The sequence below is a fragment of the Macaca nemestrina genome, chromosome 5, assembly GCF_043159975.1.
Source record: "Macaca nemestrina isolate mMacNem1 chromosome 5, mMacNem.hap1, whole genome shotgun sequence".
Taxonomy (NCBI): domain Eukaryota; kingdom Metazoa; phylum Chordata; class Mammalia; order Primates; family Cercopithecidae; genus Macaca; species Macaca nemestrina.
The window spans coordinates 8,474,927-8,491,426 of NC_092129.1; the positions used below are offsets into that span (position 1 = coordinate 8,474,927).

Here is a 16,500-nt window from a genome sequence, read left to right on the forward strand (position 1 = left end):
GAGTGCGGTGGTGCAATCTTGGCTCACTGCAACCTCTGCCTCCTGGGCTCAAGTGATTCTCCTGCCTCAGCCTCCTCAGTAACTGGGACCACAGGCAAGTACCACCACACCTGGGTCATTTTTGTATTTTTAGTAGAGACGGGGTTTTACCATGCTGGCCAGGCTGGTCTTGAACTCCTGACCTCAGGTGATCTGCCCGCCTCAGCCTCTCAAAGCGCTGGGATTCGTGCTGGGATTGCAGGTGTGAGCCACGGCTCCCGGTCCCATCTACAATGTTTTTGAGTGAGGGTAATTGTGGGTCGCAGACCAGGAAGATGAGGAACAGCCCTGATGTACCTATTCCCTGACTAGCAGCTGTGGCAAGCAGGCAACCGAAGGTGCTTCCCCCACAAGCCCCGTCTGACTTTGTGGCTCCCCTAAAACTTGCTTTTGGAGAATGCACTCCACAGTCTGTCAATCAGACTAGAAACGAAAAGACACACAGAGATTGAATTCTCACAGTCTGACTTGGGATCTTGGCCTCCCGACCACTCCTTCAATGTTCTGTGCGTGTAACTCCATGGGGAAGTACTTGCCAAAGCCCAGATAATCTAGCTTTTTCTCAATTATTCATGAGATTTGGACAAAATTGCATATTTACTACTTTTTTTTGGTATGGATTGCTTAGATACATTTCAGGCAAGGAACAATTCAAGATCTATTTGCTAGAAGCCTCTCTAGGTTAGCTTAGCTTACTAGTTCTCATTTCAGTATGAAAACCATCATTACAACTACTTCTCTTTGAACTCTGAGAATAGAGAATCCTGAACATTTGACAGTTTGTGGCAATTTATGTAGCTTGTTCTATTCCTGTTGGCAGAATATGGGGAAATATGGGAAAATCTGAATCTATAATATTTATATACACATATACATGCACACATACATATGTGTGCTCATACATGTTCACATACACATATATACACACACGTAAACATATCCAGATATACACACATATATGCACACCCACATAGACACACATGCACATACACATGTACAAACAGTATATATATATATACACACACACACACACATATATGACACATATATATATACACACACATATATATATATGACATATATATATTTCACAGCAGCAAAGGTAGAAATGGCAGAGATTTGGACCTGGAGAAGGACTCGGAGATAGTCACTGCTAGAGACTTTCCACTCAGAGAGGATCTTATGTTTTCTCCCTCAGTTACTAATCAGCTCCCACCCCTGACCAGTGGACACGGAAGCACCAGTCTCCCTCCATTTTCCCCTCTGTCCCCACCTTCTCGCAGCAGCCGACGGGGACAGGACAGCTCCACCTGCTTCCCAGACACCTCCTGCCCTCCTGCTGCCCCAATGGGTCTGCTCAGGTCCCCACCTTTGCTCGTACTGCTTCCTCTGCCCTTTGCTCGTGACTCTAACCCTGCCCACCCTTCAAAGTCTGGCTATAAGTCCACCTCTTGGAAGCCCCCCAGGGAGGCCGGCTCACTCCTCTGAACTTTCCCCAAATCTAACATCGAGGCTGGCAACGGTCGTGTGAGGAGGGCAGGTCTGTCTCCCCCATTAGACTGGATCCATTTGCAATGGACCTGGGGCTCCCATATCTGACTGTTAGTGGCCCTTGAGGTCACCTAACATCCCCATGTCACCCCGGCGGAGAGAGAACTGTCACCATGCTCTTACCATGTACCTAATTGCACAGGTGCAGTGGTGGCCTGAGGCCAAGCACCTCAGTGACCAAGCTCTTACACTGCATCCTGCCCCCTCCTTGGGTGGGGGCCCGTGACTTGTTCCTTTCTGCCTCCCCAGGCACCTGTAGCCGCCGGTAAATATTTATTGATTTGAACTGGGGCAGGAGGTGGATGAGTAGGGGTTAGGGAGCTGGGTGGTCTTTGTCCAGCCTCACCTCATGCCCAAAGGTGATGAGACTCTCCCCACACAGCCCGATTCCTGAGAAGGCTCCCAGGGGCCGAGGGAGGCTCTTCCGCTTTGTGGCTCAGGGCACACCCGGATCTCTTTATGACTCTGTGTCTTAAAGAAATTGGGACGTAAATGTATACCTGAAGACAGCAGGATTAAGGAAAACCCACTTGTGAACTGATAGATGTTGTAGTCTTCCCAGTTCCTATTAAAATGTATAACTACTATTAAGAATTGATATAATACATGTACTCTAATGAAGCGGAAGTGGGTTTGTGACACTTTCTGTGAATTAAAGGTTTTCACCAATTCTGCTTAAGTATTCACTTTCTTCTTGTAATACTGCTTTAAAAATATTTTTTCCTACGTTTCTGTCTTGTTAGCTTTCCTTATACTTGTTTGACACATTACAAGTTAAGAAATAATAGGCTGGGTGTGGTGGCTCAGGCCTGTAATCCCAGCGCTTTGGGAGGCCGAGGTGGGTGGATCACGAGGTCAAGAGTTCGAGAACAGCCTGGCCAACATGGTGAAACCCTGTCTCAACTAAAAATACAAAAATTAGCTGGGTGTGGTGGTGGGCACCTGTAATCCCAGCTACTCAGGAGGCTGAGGCAGGAGAATCGCTTGAACCCGGGAGGTGGAGGTTGCAGTAAAATGAGATTGCACCACTGCACTCCAGCCTAGGTGACAGAGTGAGATTCCATCTCAGAAAATAATAATAATAAAAGAAATAATAAATATCACATTTGAAAAATGTGAACATAGCACGGGAAACCCCGGCCATAGGAGGCTGAGAAATGTGAAGAGATCTCAACCGCTAAGAGGCAGGACCCACGTTCCGCGGATCCTGCCCAGTGCCTGGGTCCTGGGGTCCAGGAATGCAGGCAGCGCAGGGCGCTTCCCAAGCACACTGACGTGCAGGAGTAGGGTGACCAAGCATCCTGCGTCAGCCTGGAATGTTCCGTGTCCTGGGAAACTTCCCAGTGCTGAGCAAACTGGGCAATTGGTCACCCTCTTAAAAAGGTATCTAAAACAAGGATTGTAAAAGAAAGCTCCAACTATTGAGGGTTTTTAGCATTCCTTGGTTTGTCAACAATCATATCAGGTGTCTTCACTTTGAACGTTAAAAGGTTAAAATTTGACCTTCCTTGGAGAAAAGACTCTCGGCGCAGTTCTGTCAATACATCTTGAATGCTGCTCATGAAATTCAATCCTCTCCCCTCTCCCACTCATGGGTGTGTTGTTTGGAAACTATGTCTGAACTGAGAAGTATGTGACACGTGCCCACGTTCATACCCTTGGCGTTTAGACTCCAAGGTTAGCACTGTTGCCTTTGCGCGAGGTCATGCAAATGGTCTAGATCATGGAGTAGAACATCCTGTAGACACTGGGACAAGTGTGCTGTGTGTGTGCATATATGTGTAAGCCCACATTGGGTGGTCCCATCCTCAGGAGATGCCAATGTCCCAGTTCCTGATTTTGTGATGCACTGGTCCTAGGGGACTAAAAGACCTAGCACATTTCCTTTTCTATATTAGAAAAAAAAGTTGCCTTTTTCTCTGTATTTTTAATAAAAAATAGTTGTAGGCTCAGACTGGCAGCAGATAAAGAGGACTAAAAGATTCCCCTGGTTGCCAGTCTTTATCAAAGCAAATTCCTTCACTTTTTGCCCATCCAAGTACTGTATCTGTGATCACATTTTAAAATTAAAAAGTGAGCAAAGTAACTTTTTAGGGTCAAATGTTTTGTATTCTTCGGCAAGTCTGCAGAAAGATAAATATGCTATAGTGCCATTTAATGATGTTTAAAATGTCCAAGACCTTCTTCTAGGCAGTGATAGAGATATATATTACATATAATACAAATATATGCCTCACAGTTTACACAAACATGTATTTGTGTTTATATCTATCTATGTATATAGACACAGAGATGCATATCTGTACACACACACACACAAACACAGACACACAACAAACAAAAGAACCACACTGAATTGTGGTTGCCTCTGGGGCAAAGTTAAAGAATGAGTTTTGGGAGGAGTTCAAAGGAAGACAGCTCTGCCCCAGGCATCCTTCTCAGTAGAGTTTCAATCTGGCCATTCTCTATCCCCACCTCCACCATTTACTTCTCCAGGAAAGTATTAGGTGCCTGAGAGGCAGCCAAGCTTGGCGGTTAAGGGTGAGGCCTCCTGGGTCGCACTGCCTGGGTTTGAATCTGGGATCAGCTGTTTTCTGCCTGTGTGACCAAGACCTAGGTCCTTGCCTGCTCTGTGGCTGGGTTTCCTCCCCAGGCAGACGGGATGATAATAGTCCCTGCGTTATAGGGTTGTCATGAGCCTTGAAGGAACGAATAGACACAAGGCACTGCTTTTCACTTGGAACAGTGGCTGACACAAACGCTGGAGAAGCCTCTGTCCTAGTTGAAGGCCCTCTAGTGAAAGTGGATTAGAATCGCTAGTTTCTTATGAATTAGTTCAAGCTGCAAGAATCAGCCTGCAATTTAGTTGAGGGCAGGAAACATTTTATCATTCTTATTCTTTAAGTACTCAGAGCTTCGTTGAGTGTACATTGGACATCATGGGTGTTCATCTGTTTATTTATTCCATACATGATCATGTGAGAGGATAATAAATCTTGGGGCCCCCAAATCACTAAGCTCAAGGGAAAAGTCCAGCTGGGAGCTGCTTAGGGCCAACCTGCCTCCCATCCTATTCAAAGTCACCCCTCTGCTCACTGACATGGATGCATATCTGATGGCCTCCTTTGGAGAGGCTCATCAGAAACTCAGAAGAATGTAACCGATCATCTTATCTCCTGTGGCCTGCAAACCCCCTCCCTGTTTCGAGTTTTCCTGCCTTTGCTTCAAGTTGGCCTGCCTTTTCAGACCAAACCCGTGTACTTCTTACATGTACTGACTGATGTCTCATGTCTCGCTAAAACGTATGTAAAACTAAGCTGTGCCCCAACTGCCTCGGGCACATGTCGTCACGACTTCCTGAGGCTGTGTCATGGGTGCGTCCTCAACCTTGGCAGAAGAAACGTCCTAAATTAACTGAGACCTGTCTCAGATTTTCTGGCTTTGCAATCATTAAGCCCTTATTATTATCAAACACTAGAGCAGATGCTGGGACCTCACTGATGGGCAAGGCAACACACTTCCTACGTGTAGCAAAACACTTAGGAACACAGATTCTTGGCGCCAGACGACCTCGGTGCCCATCCCATCCACCAGTTCTCACTGTGTGACCCTGGACAAATTAACATCTCTGGGCCTTACCTTCATCCTTTGTAAAGTGAGGATAATGATACTATCCACTTCACACAACTGCAAATCACATACACACACGTAAAGTGCTGACAGCAGGTGCCTGATGCATAAGCAGTATGGAGATGGTGTATGAGTTCCTCGTTTATTTTACAATCTAGGTATTTGGTGGTATTTTTTGAACAAATGACAAATACATAATCAAACTCTGAATATTTTTTAACTTACTGAGCTATCTTGACTCATTAGCAAAAAAAGAGAAGTAAAATTTTCATAATCAAAACAGTTAATATAGATTATATTAAAAATCTGTGGTCATTTTAGTGAATAACTAGTTCCAGTCATTTGGTTAACACATGTCCAAGGCTAGATTGAAATGGCTACTTGAAAAAGGAAAGTATGTGAGTGAATCAAAGTTTTTACATTCTCTCCAGTTTTCCTCAAGACATCAGCACAGATTTGCAGGGACCTGGGTCTCACAGATAACCACGTATCTAGAAACCTCTCTTTATATCAGTGATGATAAAGTCATTATATCCCTATGTACTTGCCTTGTAAGTTTCAAGTGCTTTACATCACAATTTTGTACTTTTTGTTTTGTGCTCCTGACATGGACTGGGATGCTATCCTTTCTACTTTCTACTGGGATGTGGCCAGTCCTGTTCCTTTGAAAGATAAGATAACTCTTGCTCTGAATTATTCCCTTGTCAATTCCCTTAAACTGGAAGGTAAAGAGAGAACATTTAACATAAGCCAGCTGGGTGCAGTGGCTCACGCCTGTAATCCCAGCACTTAGGGAGGCCAAGGCCGGCGGATCACGAGGTCAGGAGATCGAGACCATCCTGACTAACACGGTGAAACCCCATCTCTACTAAAAATACGAAAAAAAAATTAGCCGGGCATGGTGGCAGGCACCCATAGTCCCAGCTACTTGGGAGGCTGAGGCAGGAGAGTGGTGTGAACCCGGGAGGCAGAGCTTGCAGTGAGCCAAGATCACGCCACTGCACTCCAGCCTGGGCAACAGAGTGAGACCCTGGACAAAAAAAGAAAATAGCCACCAGTTTCATAAGGACAGTAGGTTAATGGGACTGTATTTTTATGACACACCTCTAGACCAAGCATTTACAGATGGCATTTTTTTTTCTTCCTTTATAGCTAAAGGTGATTTCAAAATAGATGTGTACTGGAGCAACCGAAAGCACCAACAATATCCACAGAGATGAGCTGTGATTAGTACTAATGGAGAACCAGTTATAACTGTATTCGAAGGGAAATGTTCTTACTGTGGAAAAAAATCAGGTATTGATATATTCTATTAATATATGTATTTTTTTCCTGGCAGAAAAAAACTATCTTGAAAATTTTAGGTTCAAGTTTTTAAAAGTTTAGTGAAATGACCACAAATTCTTCTTTCTTTTTTCTGCTTCGGTTTTCTCCCTCCTTCATATATTTGTTTATATTTTCTATCATTTGCCCATTTACCAAGTTGTCTGCCTCTATCTATCAATCAATCAATCTATCTAGTCTGTCTGTTTAGTCTGCCTACTCTTTCTGTTTGTCTACATGTCTATCCGTCTATCTACCTGTCTATCCGTTTATTTGTCTGTCTGCCTATTTGTCTATCTGTCTAGTCTTTCTTTCTGTCTACCTGTTTATCTATTTTTCTGTCTGTCTGTCTAGTCTTTCCTTCTTTCTGTCTCTCTACTCTTTCTTTCTATCTTCTGAGCATCTGCTCACCCCAGGTCTTGCGTCATGTGCACATTTATCTGTTTATTTCTTGGCCTCTCTTCCTTCTTTGATTGCAGAATATAAGTAACTCTTTCAAGAAACTATCACTGAAATCTCACACAGAACTCTGTCAACAGTTTTCACGATGACAATAGGTAACATTTATGGAACCATCACTAGGTGCCAAGCAGATTATGTTATTTATTTACACTGTTTTGCCTAATGTTGCCTCAAACCCTGCTGAAGTAGCTGTCACTCTTCCCATTTGACATCTCTAAGGCAGGGAGCAGCAACTCCCCAATGTTGCACAGCCAGGTGAGGCTACAGGTAAAGCTCCCAGTAGCCCTAGGACAGGAGAAGTCTTGGAGTGGATAAATGTTGGCGAAAAGAATGAAAGATCACTTTAAAATTTGGGTCGTGGTTGACCAGGGGACGGACGGTGTCATTAGCAGGGACAACAGAGCTGCTGGGCGCTGTCGGTGAGCAGCAACCATAGTAGCTGTCATTGATTAGAGTCTCCGTGTGCTTATCACGCGCGGGGCACGGTTCTACTTCCCTAACTCTAGATGATCAGGGAACCAGCGTTCTCACGGCAACACTGTGCGGAAAATGCTGATTTGGATCTTGGACCTGTTGCTTTCGAGGTGGGCAGGAGATGAGCTGGAGGAAACCGAGCCAGAGACTGGAGGACGGGGTCTGGGCGGGAACCCAGCTCGTGGGGGGTCTCTGGGATCCCTGCTCCCTCCGAAAGAGCAGGAGGGAGCTGCGCCCTGCCAGGGAGCAGGAGAATGGAGGCGAGAATCAGGGAGGAAAGAGTGAGAGAGCTCGCCGAGCTGGGAGGAGATGTTCGGGAACCAGCGGAGACACTCAGGGGCCCGCAGGAGGCCTCGGCGGGGCTCGGGAAGGGAGGCAGGAGGAAGCCCGAGCTCTCCAGGGGCCATTTTAGAATGGTCGTGGAACTGAAACTTTGAAAGCAGCGTGATTGTGTGTCTTTAGGTGCAGAATCTCCATTTCCCTGCAGGGCAGGGAACGCAGCACAGGGAGGCCCAGAGGGGGTCAGGCGGCCTCCACTGCCACCTCCTCAGACACCGAAGCGCAGGCAGCCCTGGGGGAGGTGGGGCCCCTTCCTGCCTGCATTCCCTTATCACAAAATGTCTTCAAGCAGACTTCTGGGAAGCGGGGGGACGATTTCCCGGCTGGAGAAGGGAGTCACATCACATTGAAAACACTAGGCTCAGCCGGGCGCGGTTGTGGGCGCCTGTAGTCCCAGCTACTCGGGAGGCTGAGGCAGGAGAATGGCGTGAACCCGGGAGGCGGAGCTTGCAGTGAGCCGAGATCGCGCCACTGCACTCCAGCCTGGGCGACAGAGCGAGACTCCGTCTCAAAAAAAAAAGAAAAAAAAAAAAAAAAAGAAAGAAAACACTAGGCTCTAAGGCCGTGTGGAAAGGGAAGAGGCCTCCAGCACTCTTCTCCATTGGACGCGTGTCTTCACGGGTTTCACGGTCAAATGTCTGATGTAAGTAGAACCCAAATCAGGAGACAGCCTTGGAAGGGTGGCTAGGGCGGCACCTGCGGCTAAACCTCTCTTTGGCAGCACTCTGTTTGGATGCAATTGCTTCAAGATCGGATGGAGATTTAAGGAATTATAGACGAAATAAACAATTCGCTAACATTATTTGTAGTCCATGACAATGAAATGTGAAAACAATCACATGCCAATCATCAATGTGTGGCTGAGAGGCCAAGGCATCCCTGATGCTCTCTCTGTTATGGAGGGATAAAGAGGCTCTTTCAATTGCTACCTTTGGAAACATCACCTCCTTTTAACATGGTGAGAGTCAGGGGTCAAGGGAAGTGGACTCCTTCTACAATCAACTCCAAATCTAGGCTCAAGTTGAAGAGGACCAGTCCCAGGAGGGAGGACAAGCTTACGGTTCAGCAAGCCCGTGGACACGCATGTGGAGAGGAGGCACTTGAAGAGCCCCAAATGTCTGATGCCTGCAAAGTGCATTGATGGCCAAAAGGGAGGGGCGTGGGGAAGGAGGGGAGAGTGAAGGAGGTGGGAAGGGAGAAGAGCAGAGGGAAAAACAGCATGTGTGTGTGTTGGGTGGGGAGGGGGGCGGGGGCGGGCATCAATCAGTGCACTCCAGTCTCAACAGGCAGCCCCATTCCTGCAGCCCAGCAGTCCTGGAGATGTTCTAATCTCCAGGACTGATTTTAGTTGCTCCAAAATACTTGCACATCGATGCCTTCACAAATAAGCTATTTGGATGAGTGAAGCAACCACCGCTTACGAAAAAGCCGTCCTGTTCAGTGTAGGTATGCCACTATGACTACAAACACCTCGGACACCCCGGCTGCACCCCATCTAGTCCCAGGAACGACTGGCAGTCAGAGTCCCCGTCAAGCCCATTCTGTGCTTGATGGCAGGTGGCCTGTGGCTTGTGCAGCCCAGAGCCAGACACCACCAGCCTAGAGGCGCCGGCGTTTCCTGCCTTGGGAAAGGCAGACAGATGGAAATAACAAGATGAAGAAAGGAGGATATGAAAGGAGGGAAGGAGGGCGACAGGGAGACAGGAGAAAGGACAGGGAGGGAGGGAGAGACATCAAGAGGAAGAACTGAAACTAAGTTCTGGAACTTCAAAAGTGAAAACAGAACTCCAGGAACTCTGACTATGGAATCTCTCCTCTATAGAAAGGAGCGCTGAGTCTATGAGCTATAGGGGAATGTGTAATCGGGCGTGGAACCTCCATCACAGACGGCCTCATCTGTTGTCAAATCTGATTAGTATTAAGAAACAGTCTCACCTGAGGTCAGGGGTTTGAGACTAGCCTGGCCAACATGGCAAAACCCTGTCTCTACTAAAAATACAAAAAGTAGCCGCCTTTGGTGGCCCACACCTGTAGTCCCAGCTACTCAGGAGGCTGAGGCAGGAGAATCACTTGAACCCAGGGGGTGGAGGTTACACTGAGCCGAGATTGCCGCACTGCACTCCAGCCTGGGTGACAGAGTGAGACTCCATCTCAGAAAAAAAGAAAAAAAAAAAGAAAAAGAAAAAAACAGTTTCCTAGTCCAACATGGATTTGAAAAAGTCTCTGATTCTATGTTTTCTCCAATATGTTTAAAATGTGTACCACATTTAAAATACATTTTTATTTGAAATACTTTTAGGAATACTTTCAAACTATGATGGGCTGGTACAATTTCTGACTTTGAATATTGAACCAAAAATTATCTCTGAGGAAAATTTGTCAAGTTCAATATAACAAGATGAAATTTTGTTTTATTTAATAAAAATAAAGAAAGAAAGAAATCCCATGTGTTCACGTCTTCATTTAGTGTTTCCCTCCCAGTTCTCGGGAGGCCACCATGCCGCACTGCTCCATACACAACACTGGGTTCTTAAGAATGGTCAGTCTCGGTCTTTCTGTCTGGGCAGCCCCTGGGAACAATCGCCTTGTCGATAGTTTTCCACACTTAATCAGAGAATTTAAAGCAATACAAATGGAATAGTGGTGAAAGTACCAACTCTGACCTTAACTCTCCACATATTGTCTTAAGTTTAATTCAGCCCTCAAAAACAAATTTAAAACAAAATGAAAGTTTTTCCTCTGGGCATCTGAAAGACTGACACCCATTTTTACTCTATCAATCTAAGTGAAGACTTATGGAAATGATTAGCACACAAGGCATATTTCTATAATTGGATATTTATAAAATATAAAGTGGTGCATCAAAATTTTTGTAGACTCCATCACCACCTTAAACATGAATATTTAAAAATTACCCTGCAGTTCCACGCCAGTGTGCTTGAAATTTATTGTTATAAATATTATTTTGAATTATAGGCTTTAAATGTCTGTTATCAAGCAATTGATTGTCATTTTATAACCAGGAACAACAAAGAGTTACTATTTATTAGGTTTAAAAAAGGCTTTTATCTCTCACAGACTTTGGGATCAGGTTTATGGGTTGTAGAATAGTAAGAAGTATCAAGCATTTGGAAAAACGGAGACCTGAGGAGTGAAGAAGTGTGTCAGATCTTTTTAAGCAGGAAATCGAGTGGCGGCTGCCTACTGCAGGAAGTCACAGATGTCTGCACCTGTCCAGCACTTGACAAATGCTCCCAACACACCCGACCCGGGAACCAGTCGGCCTAACCATCCTCCTTGCAAATACAAACAGTACAAAAATAAAGTGTTCTCTCATCAGGTCTAAATAGAGATCCACATAAGCCATCCACGTTGGAGAACTCTAGCTTTGTATGCTATGATGAAAAAAGTATTTAAAATGAAATAAACACCTTAATTCATGCTCATCTTGAGACACACTTATGAAAGTTTAAATGTTTAAAAATGAGGCAATAGACATTTTTATGGTTGATAACAAACTACAAATTTGTCTGGGGGAAAAATCATTGAATGTTTGACAAAAGAGCTGTGATAAGAGATAAAGAACACAGTATTCACTGTCTAAAGAACCAGAGGGGAAAATACAGCTTGTCCCGGAGCCCACATTTTCAACTATGTGTGCTATGATTACAGTTCTAAACAATGGATACTGTGTCAGCACAGAGAAAAACAAACAATAGATCTTTTTCTGAAAGTATCTGTAGGAAGAACATACAAATTAGTCAACAAGGGAACTGAAATAATCCTTGCATTCTTTGCAAAAATAATACTTTAAGTTTCCTTTGCAAGAATGTTGGTATTCTTTTCCACTGTGCATTTCATTTTCCTTCATTCACTATAGATTTTCTCCCAACCTGCACCTGGTTTGAGCAGCAGTCAGCTGGCTTCTGGGGACTTTCCCCATTTCATTCCCTCTAACCCCCAGAGACTCTGGAGGCAGCTGCACAACTGTGCTTTCTTTAGTTATAAAAGCCAGCTTGTGACATCCTTTGCTTGATTCAGTTAAAAACTGAATTAGCTGAAATCAATTCAACAACAACTCCCCCGGTGCTTCCCCGTTGATGGCACCGCTGGTGCAGTTCGGGAGGGGATGGGACATTGAGGAGCAGGACAGTCTTCAGGAAGCTTACAGTCTGCTTTGGGGTATGAGACACCAGGCAGGCTGTGGGTTTCATTGGGAGGGACTCCCATGAAGTGTTACAGGGTTTAGAGATAAAAGGTGTCTGGAAATGAAAGATGAGAGGATCCTGGACAACCTGGGGGCAGAGGGACTTCATGGCTGGGAGTGGGAGTGGAGGAGAAGGTGGCATTTTGGTGGGTGAGTGGAGGAAGAGCATAGGCACAGATGGCCACGTGGAGTGTGGTCCACAGATAAGTCACCTGGTGGAGTGCAGCCACAGTGGCTGAATCATGAGGTCTTAGCTCGCGAGTGTATCTTAGCTCAAAGATACACTCAAGCTCCTCGAGCTAGGAGAAACCTTATAAACCACCTAAGTGGATGCCTTCCCTTTAGAGAGGAGAGAGCTTAGGTCACAGAGGGGCTGTGACCTCCCCCTAGGATGGCGCAGAAAGTGGCCGTAGCAGTGAAGGGGAAAGGCCTCATGGCGTGGAGGGGCACTCGCCAGAAAGGTGTGGGGGTCAGAGAAAGGGAAGATCAGAGGACACTGGAACTTGACACTGAGGTGAGGAGTGAGACTGGGTGGGGTCATTCACAGAAATTTCATTTGAAGCCTGGGAAGGAAGTAGGTGTGGGGGGACGGGAAGGGATGATGGTGAATTTTGTTGTTTAATTATTGCTTTTATTTATATATTTATTGTTTGCAATTTTGAGGTCTAGTGTCCACGTAAGTGGAATGGTTTAGGAAAAGGTGCTCATATTGTATGCTGTTCTCCTGGACTAAGGGTTAATACATAGTCCCTCTTTTAACTTGAATCTAAGTAACAGTGGTTTTCTTTCCCCAAACCATTGAAATGATAATATGTAAGTAATGTTTTAAATTCAGTATTCTAATACATGCTAAATAAGGGATTTCTGATTTCGGCTGTTTCAGGAACACAGTCATCCCAGAGAAATGGCTGGGGTGACATGTGGTTTGCATGAGAAAGCAGCACACGGACACTGGGTGAGTGTGCTTGGAGCTGCTTGTCAGGATGTCATTAGCAATAGACAGAGCACGAGAGAAGTAATCAGTGAAAGAAGACGGAGTTGTTGTTTCTGACTTTGTCTTTGGAGCGGGCTTACAGAGCTTCTGAGCGGGTTTTTAATATAAGAGAAAGAGCCCTACACTTTTGCCCAATTCTAGTTCTAGGCTCCAAAACAAATTTTACTAGGATTCTGAACTGAGGGGTTAGATTGTTTGCATTAACTTTTATTCTTATCAATATGTTTGGCCATTGCAGTCCCATCAGAAGAAAAGTAGAAAGCAGATCATCTTTACCTTCCCTCAGAAAAGAAATCCAAATTTTACAAGAACACCCATTCTTGAAAGTCCTTTGTGCTTCTGGGCAGGGCCTTTCGATTATTTTCAGACAGAAGTGGAACCTTCGGAATTTCCTTCATGCACTGGGGTCACTGACCACTTGTGTCTAACGCAACTCTCTGCACCAACTAGATTGTGTCCCGACCTGTATTTTCACTTTAGAAAACCTTATATTCCAACGCTGCTCAAGGTCGACTGTCACTGAATGTGGGCTTCTCTTTACGACTGTACTTATGAAGAACAAATATACTTGTAGATGTTTGGGGACTTCAAGTTTAGTTTACAAATGTGTATGTCCTCATTTAAGATTCGATTTGTATTATATTTAGGCAAATTTTCTGGCTCCTAATGAGGTCCTAATGAGTCACCGATGGTAAGGCTTCAGATTCAGACCTTTCTGTTAGGATGGGGATGAGCTGTTTTTCCTCATTTGCCAATTATTTGGAAGAAAAAAAGCAATGTAATGCAATCGGAATCCAGTTGCATTATTAAGACCTGCATGTGAAACCTAGTTTCTTCTATTGGATTGAATTTGTCTACTGGAGTAATTTTTCTGATTTTTGGATTCTGTTACTACTCCTTCATACAAATGAACATTACTGCTTTTGTGGTGTTACCAGACCTAGCTTATATAAATAAACGACAGGCCACCTGGGGCTCTGCCCGTGCAAGCATGAACTAAGCAGCAACAAGCAGTGCGCCCTGGGGTGACCAGCGCGTCAGCATTCACATTAGCCCGGGACAGTGAATGCGGGCCCTTGTCAGTCACGGGCATCAGGCGCATGGCACTGGGCACAGCTGACTGTTGATGTTGATGGCTGGATGGCTGCATTTCAGTACACTTTCACAAAACTCATTTGTATCTCTTCCCGAAGAAACCTAACTGGAATTCGTTTGTTGGGGAGCTGCAATGTAAAAAGTTTAAATAGAGAACAAAATGGAGTATGTTGCTGTTTCATGTAAAAGAGAACATGGGAGAAACTAACAATCTGTAAGCTAAAAACTGATGTCAGTCCTTGCCACAATGAATAATTGGCAATGCCATTCAGCCTTTAAAGGTATCAGATAATGAATGAGCAGGGCATAAGGCATCTAGTTCCCTTCCATTATTCTCCAATAGATTATGTAATAAACATCCATCCCTGATAGATAGTTCTTTTTTTCATTGTTCTGTAAGAGAAGATAATTCTCTCTTTTTAAAATTGCCCTGGAAGACATTCTTAAAACACCATGTTAACAAACTGGCCAAACATCCACCTACAGAACTGCACTAACTAAAACCAAAATTAGTCATTAGAGCTATTACGCATTTGTGAGCAAATCTCTTACGTCCATCTCATGTCTGACTTTTCTGTAACAAAACTATGCTATACATAGAACTTAGCAGTACAGATGATGCCTGCTTTGATCATACAAAGAGGCTTTATACATGAATCGTAATTTCCACTTTAATTTGTTTTGGCGAAATGTTTTCTGCAGTATCATTCCATCTCACCATTCCCCAACCACCTTTGACATTTAAAACAATTATCCTCTCATGTCTTGTTAGGCCACAAATGTATGGGCTGTCATTTTTCAAAGAAAAGTATGTTGGTCACTTATGAGATGGATCCAAATGTAAAAGATGTTTTTCACGTTCTAGCATACATTCCTTCATTGCTCTTAGTCAATATCTGAAAATGAGTAGCATGTGGAAATATCCTAAGCCCATGCTTGCTTTGTGCAAAGGAATCCTTTCCCCTCTACTGAATGCTCTCTGGATGGGCAATGACGACAGGTTTTCAGATCTCAAACACAACAGAACAACATAGTCAGACAGGAACGAAATTGCAGTTGTAACTACTGAGGGTATTTTTATGCAGATTATGTAACAAAAATGAAACTAGACAAAGTGTGAGAAAGGCCACTAACATAAAATGGTTAGGCCACCCTTTAGAACTGTAGAATCAGAGCCTTCACCTTTCTAGGCTAGAGATGACCTTCTCACTCAGGGGCCAAACCCTTGGTGTGACCCCTATTTCCCAAGAGATGAGCCTTCAGGTCCGAGGATCAATGGCCTGATTCTTAAAAAGGAGAGAGTGAACTCACAGAGGCATCACATTAGTATACGCACAAGGTCACCTCTAAGAGATGATGTTCGATTTTCTACTGTAACTTCGGCAGCTTAAACGGACGCTCCTTAATTTGGAGTTAGTAAGCTCAATCATTTTGATCAGGGATAGGATTTTAGCAACAACTGTCATCAAAACCGTTTTCTAGTAGCAAATGAATTCGATACTGACTAAACCTTTGGTAAAAGATTACTATGCACATGCCAAAGAAAAGAGTGAGTTGGGAGAGCTTTTTCTACACAAAGAATGGTTGATTTGGAGCTCCTGCCTCCCTGATGTTCTGATGCAAACCAGTCCTGGGTGCGGGGACTCTGTTTGCACAGGTCATATGGCTACCCGAAGGAAAAGATCCTCATATAAACGCACATAACTCCAACATAGCTCAAAAATGACAACTATAATTTTAAAAACTAATATTGCAAGGGGTCTTTCAAAGAGATATGCCCATTTCGGGACTTTTAAACTCTCCCATTGTGTTTCCTACCTTGTTGAAGAGTGGACAGTTTATTTGGTATTGACTTAGTGTGAGGCATGCCCTAGACCCTAGGAATATAAAGGGGACTGGGAGAAAGCCCGGCTTCCCAGGAGTTCTTCATGCGATGACAGGGGCAGGCCAGCGGACAGGCGCCTAACAGGAGGTGCTAAGTGTGCAGGTGGGGTTACATGCCGCGTCACAGCAGTGCTGAAGGAGAGCCCTGACTCACGGCCTGCGATGCTGGGGCTCCTCCCCAAAGAAACTCTTTTGGACCTGGGAGGAGTAGGACTCTGATACACCATGGAGGTTGAGAATCCACTTTGGGATGGGAAACCCACTAAGTGAGGTAGAAAAGAAGGTGAAGTAGGAAAGGCGGGATTCGGGGCTGGGAAATCCAGCAGGCTCTCTGTGTGCTGCCAGTGGGTTTAGATGGCTCTGCAGGTGACAGGGGTGCCAACGTAGCAGCACCAGGATAATGTCTAGGGTGGAAAGCAGATACATTCATGGAGGGGAGGAGCGCGGACTCTCCGTTGAGAGGCGTTCTCAGCAGGGCTGCAAAGAGACGGGGTCAGTCCTG

At 44.8% G+C, this 16,500-nt stretch overlaps 1 protein-coding gene across 1 annotated transcript in view; it reads right to left on the reverse strand.

The window, feature by feature from the left end:
• The window catches only part of LOC105487513 (parkin coregulated), a 578,623-nt gene that overhangs the window by 107,815 nt on the left and 454,308 nt on the right, over positions 1-16,500 (reverse strand). The gene's annotated exons all lie outside the window — the stretch shown is intronic.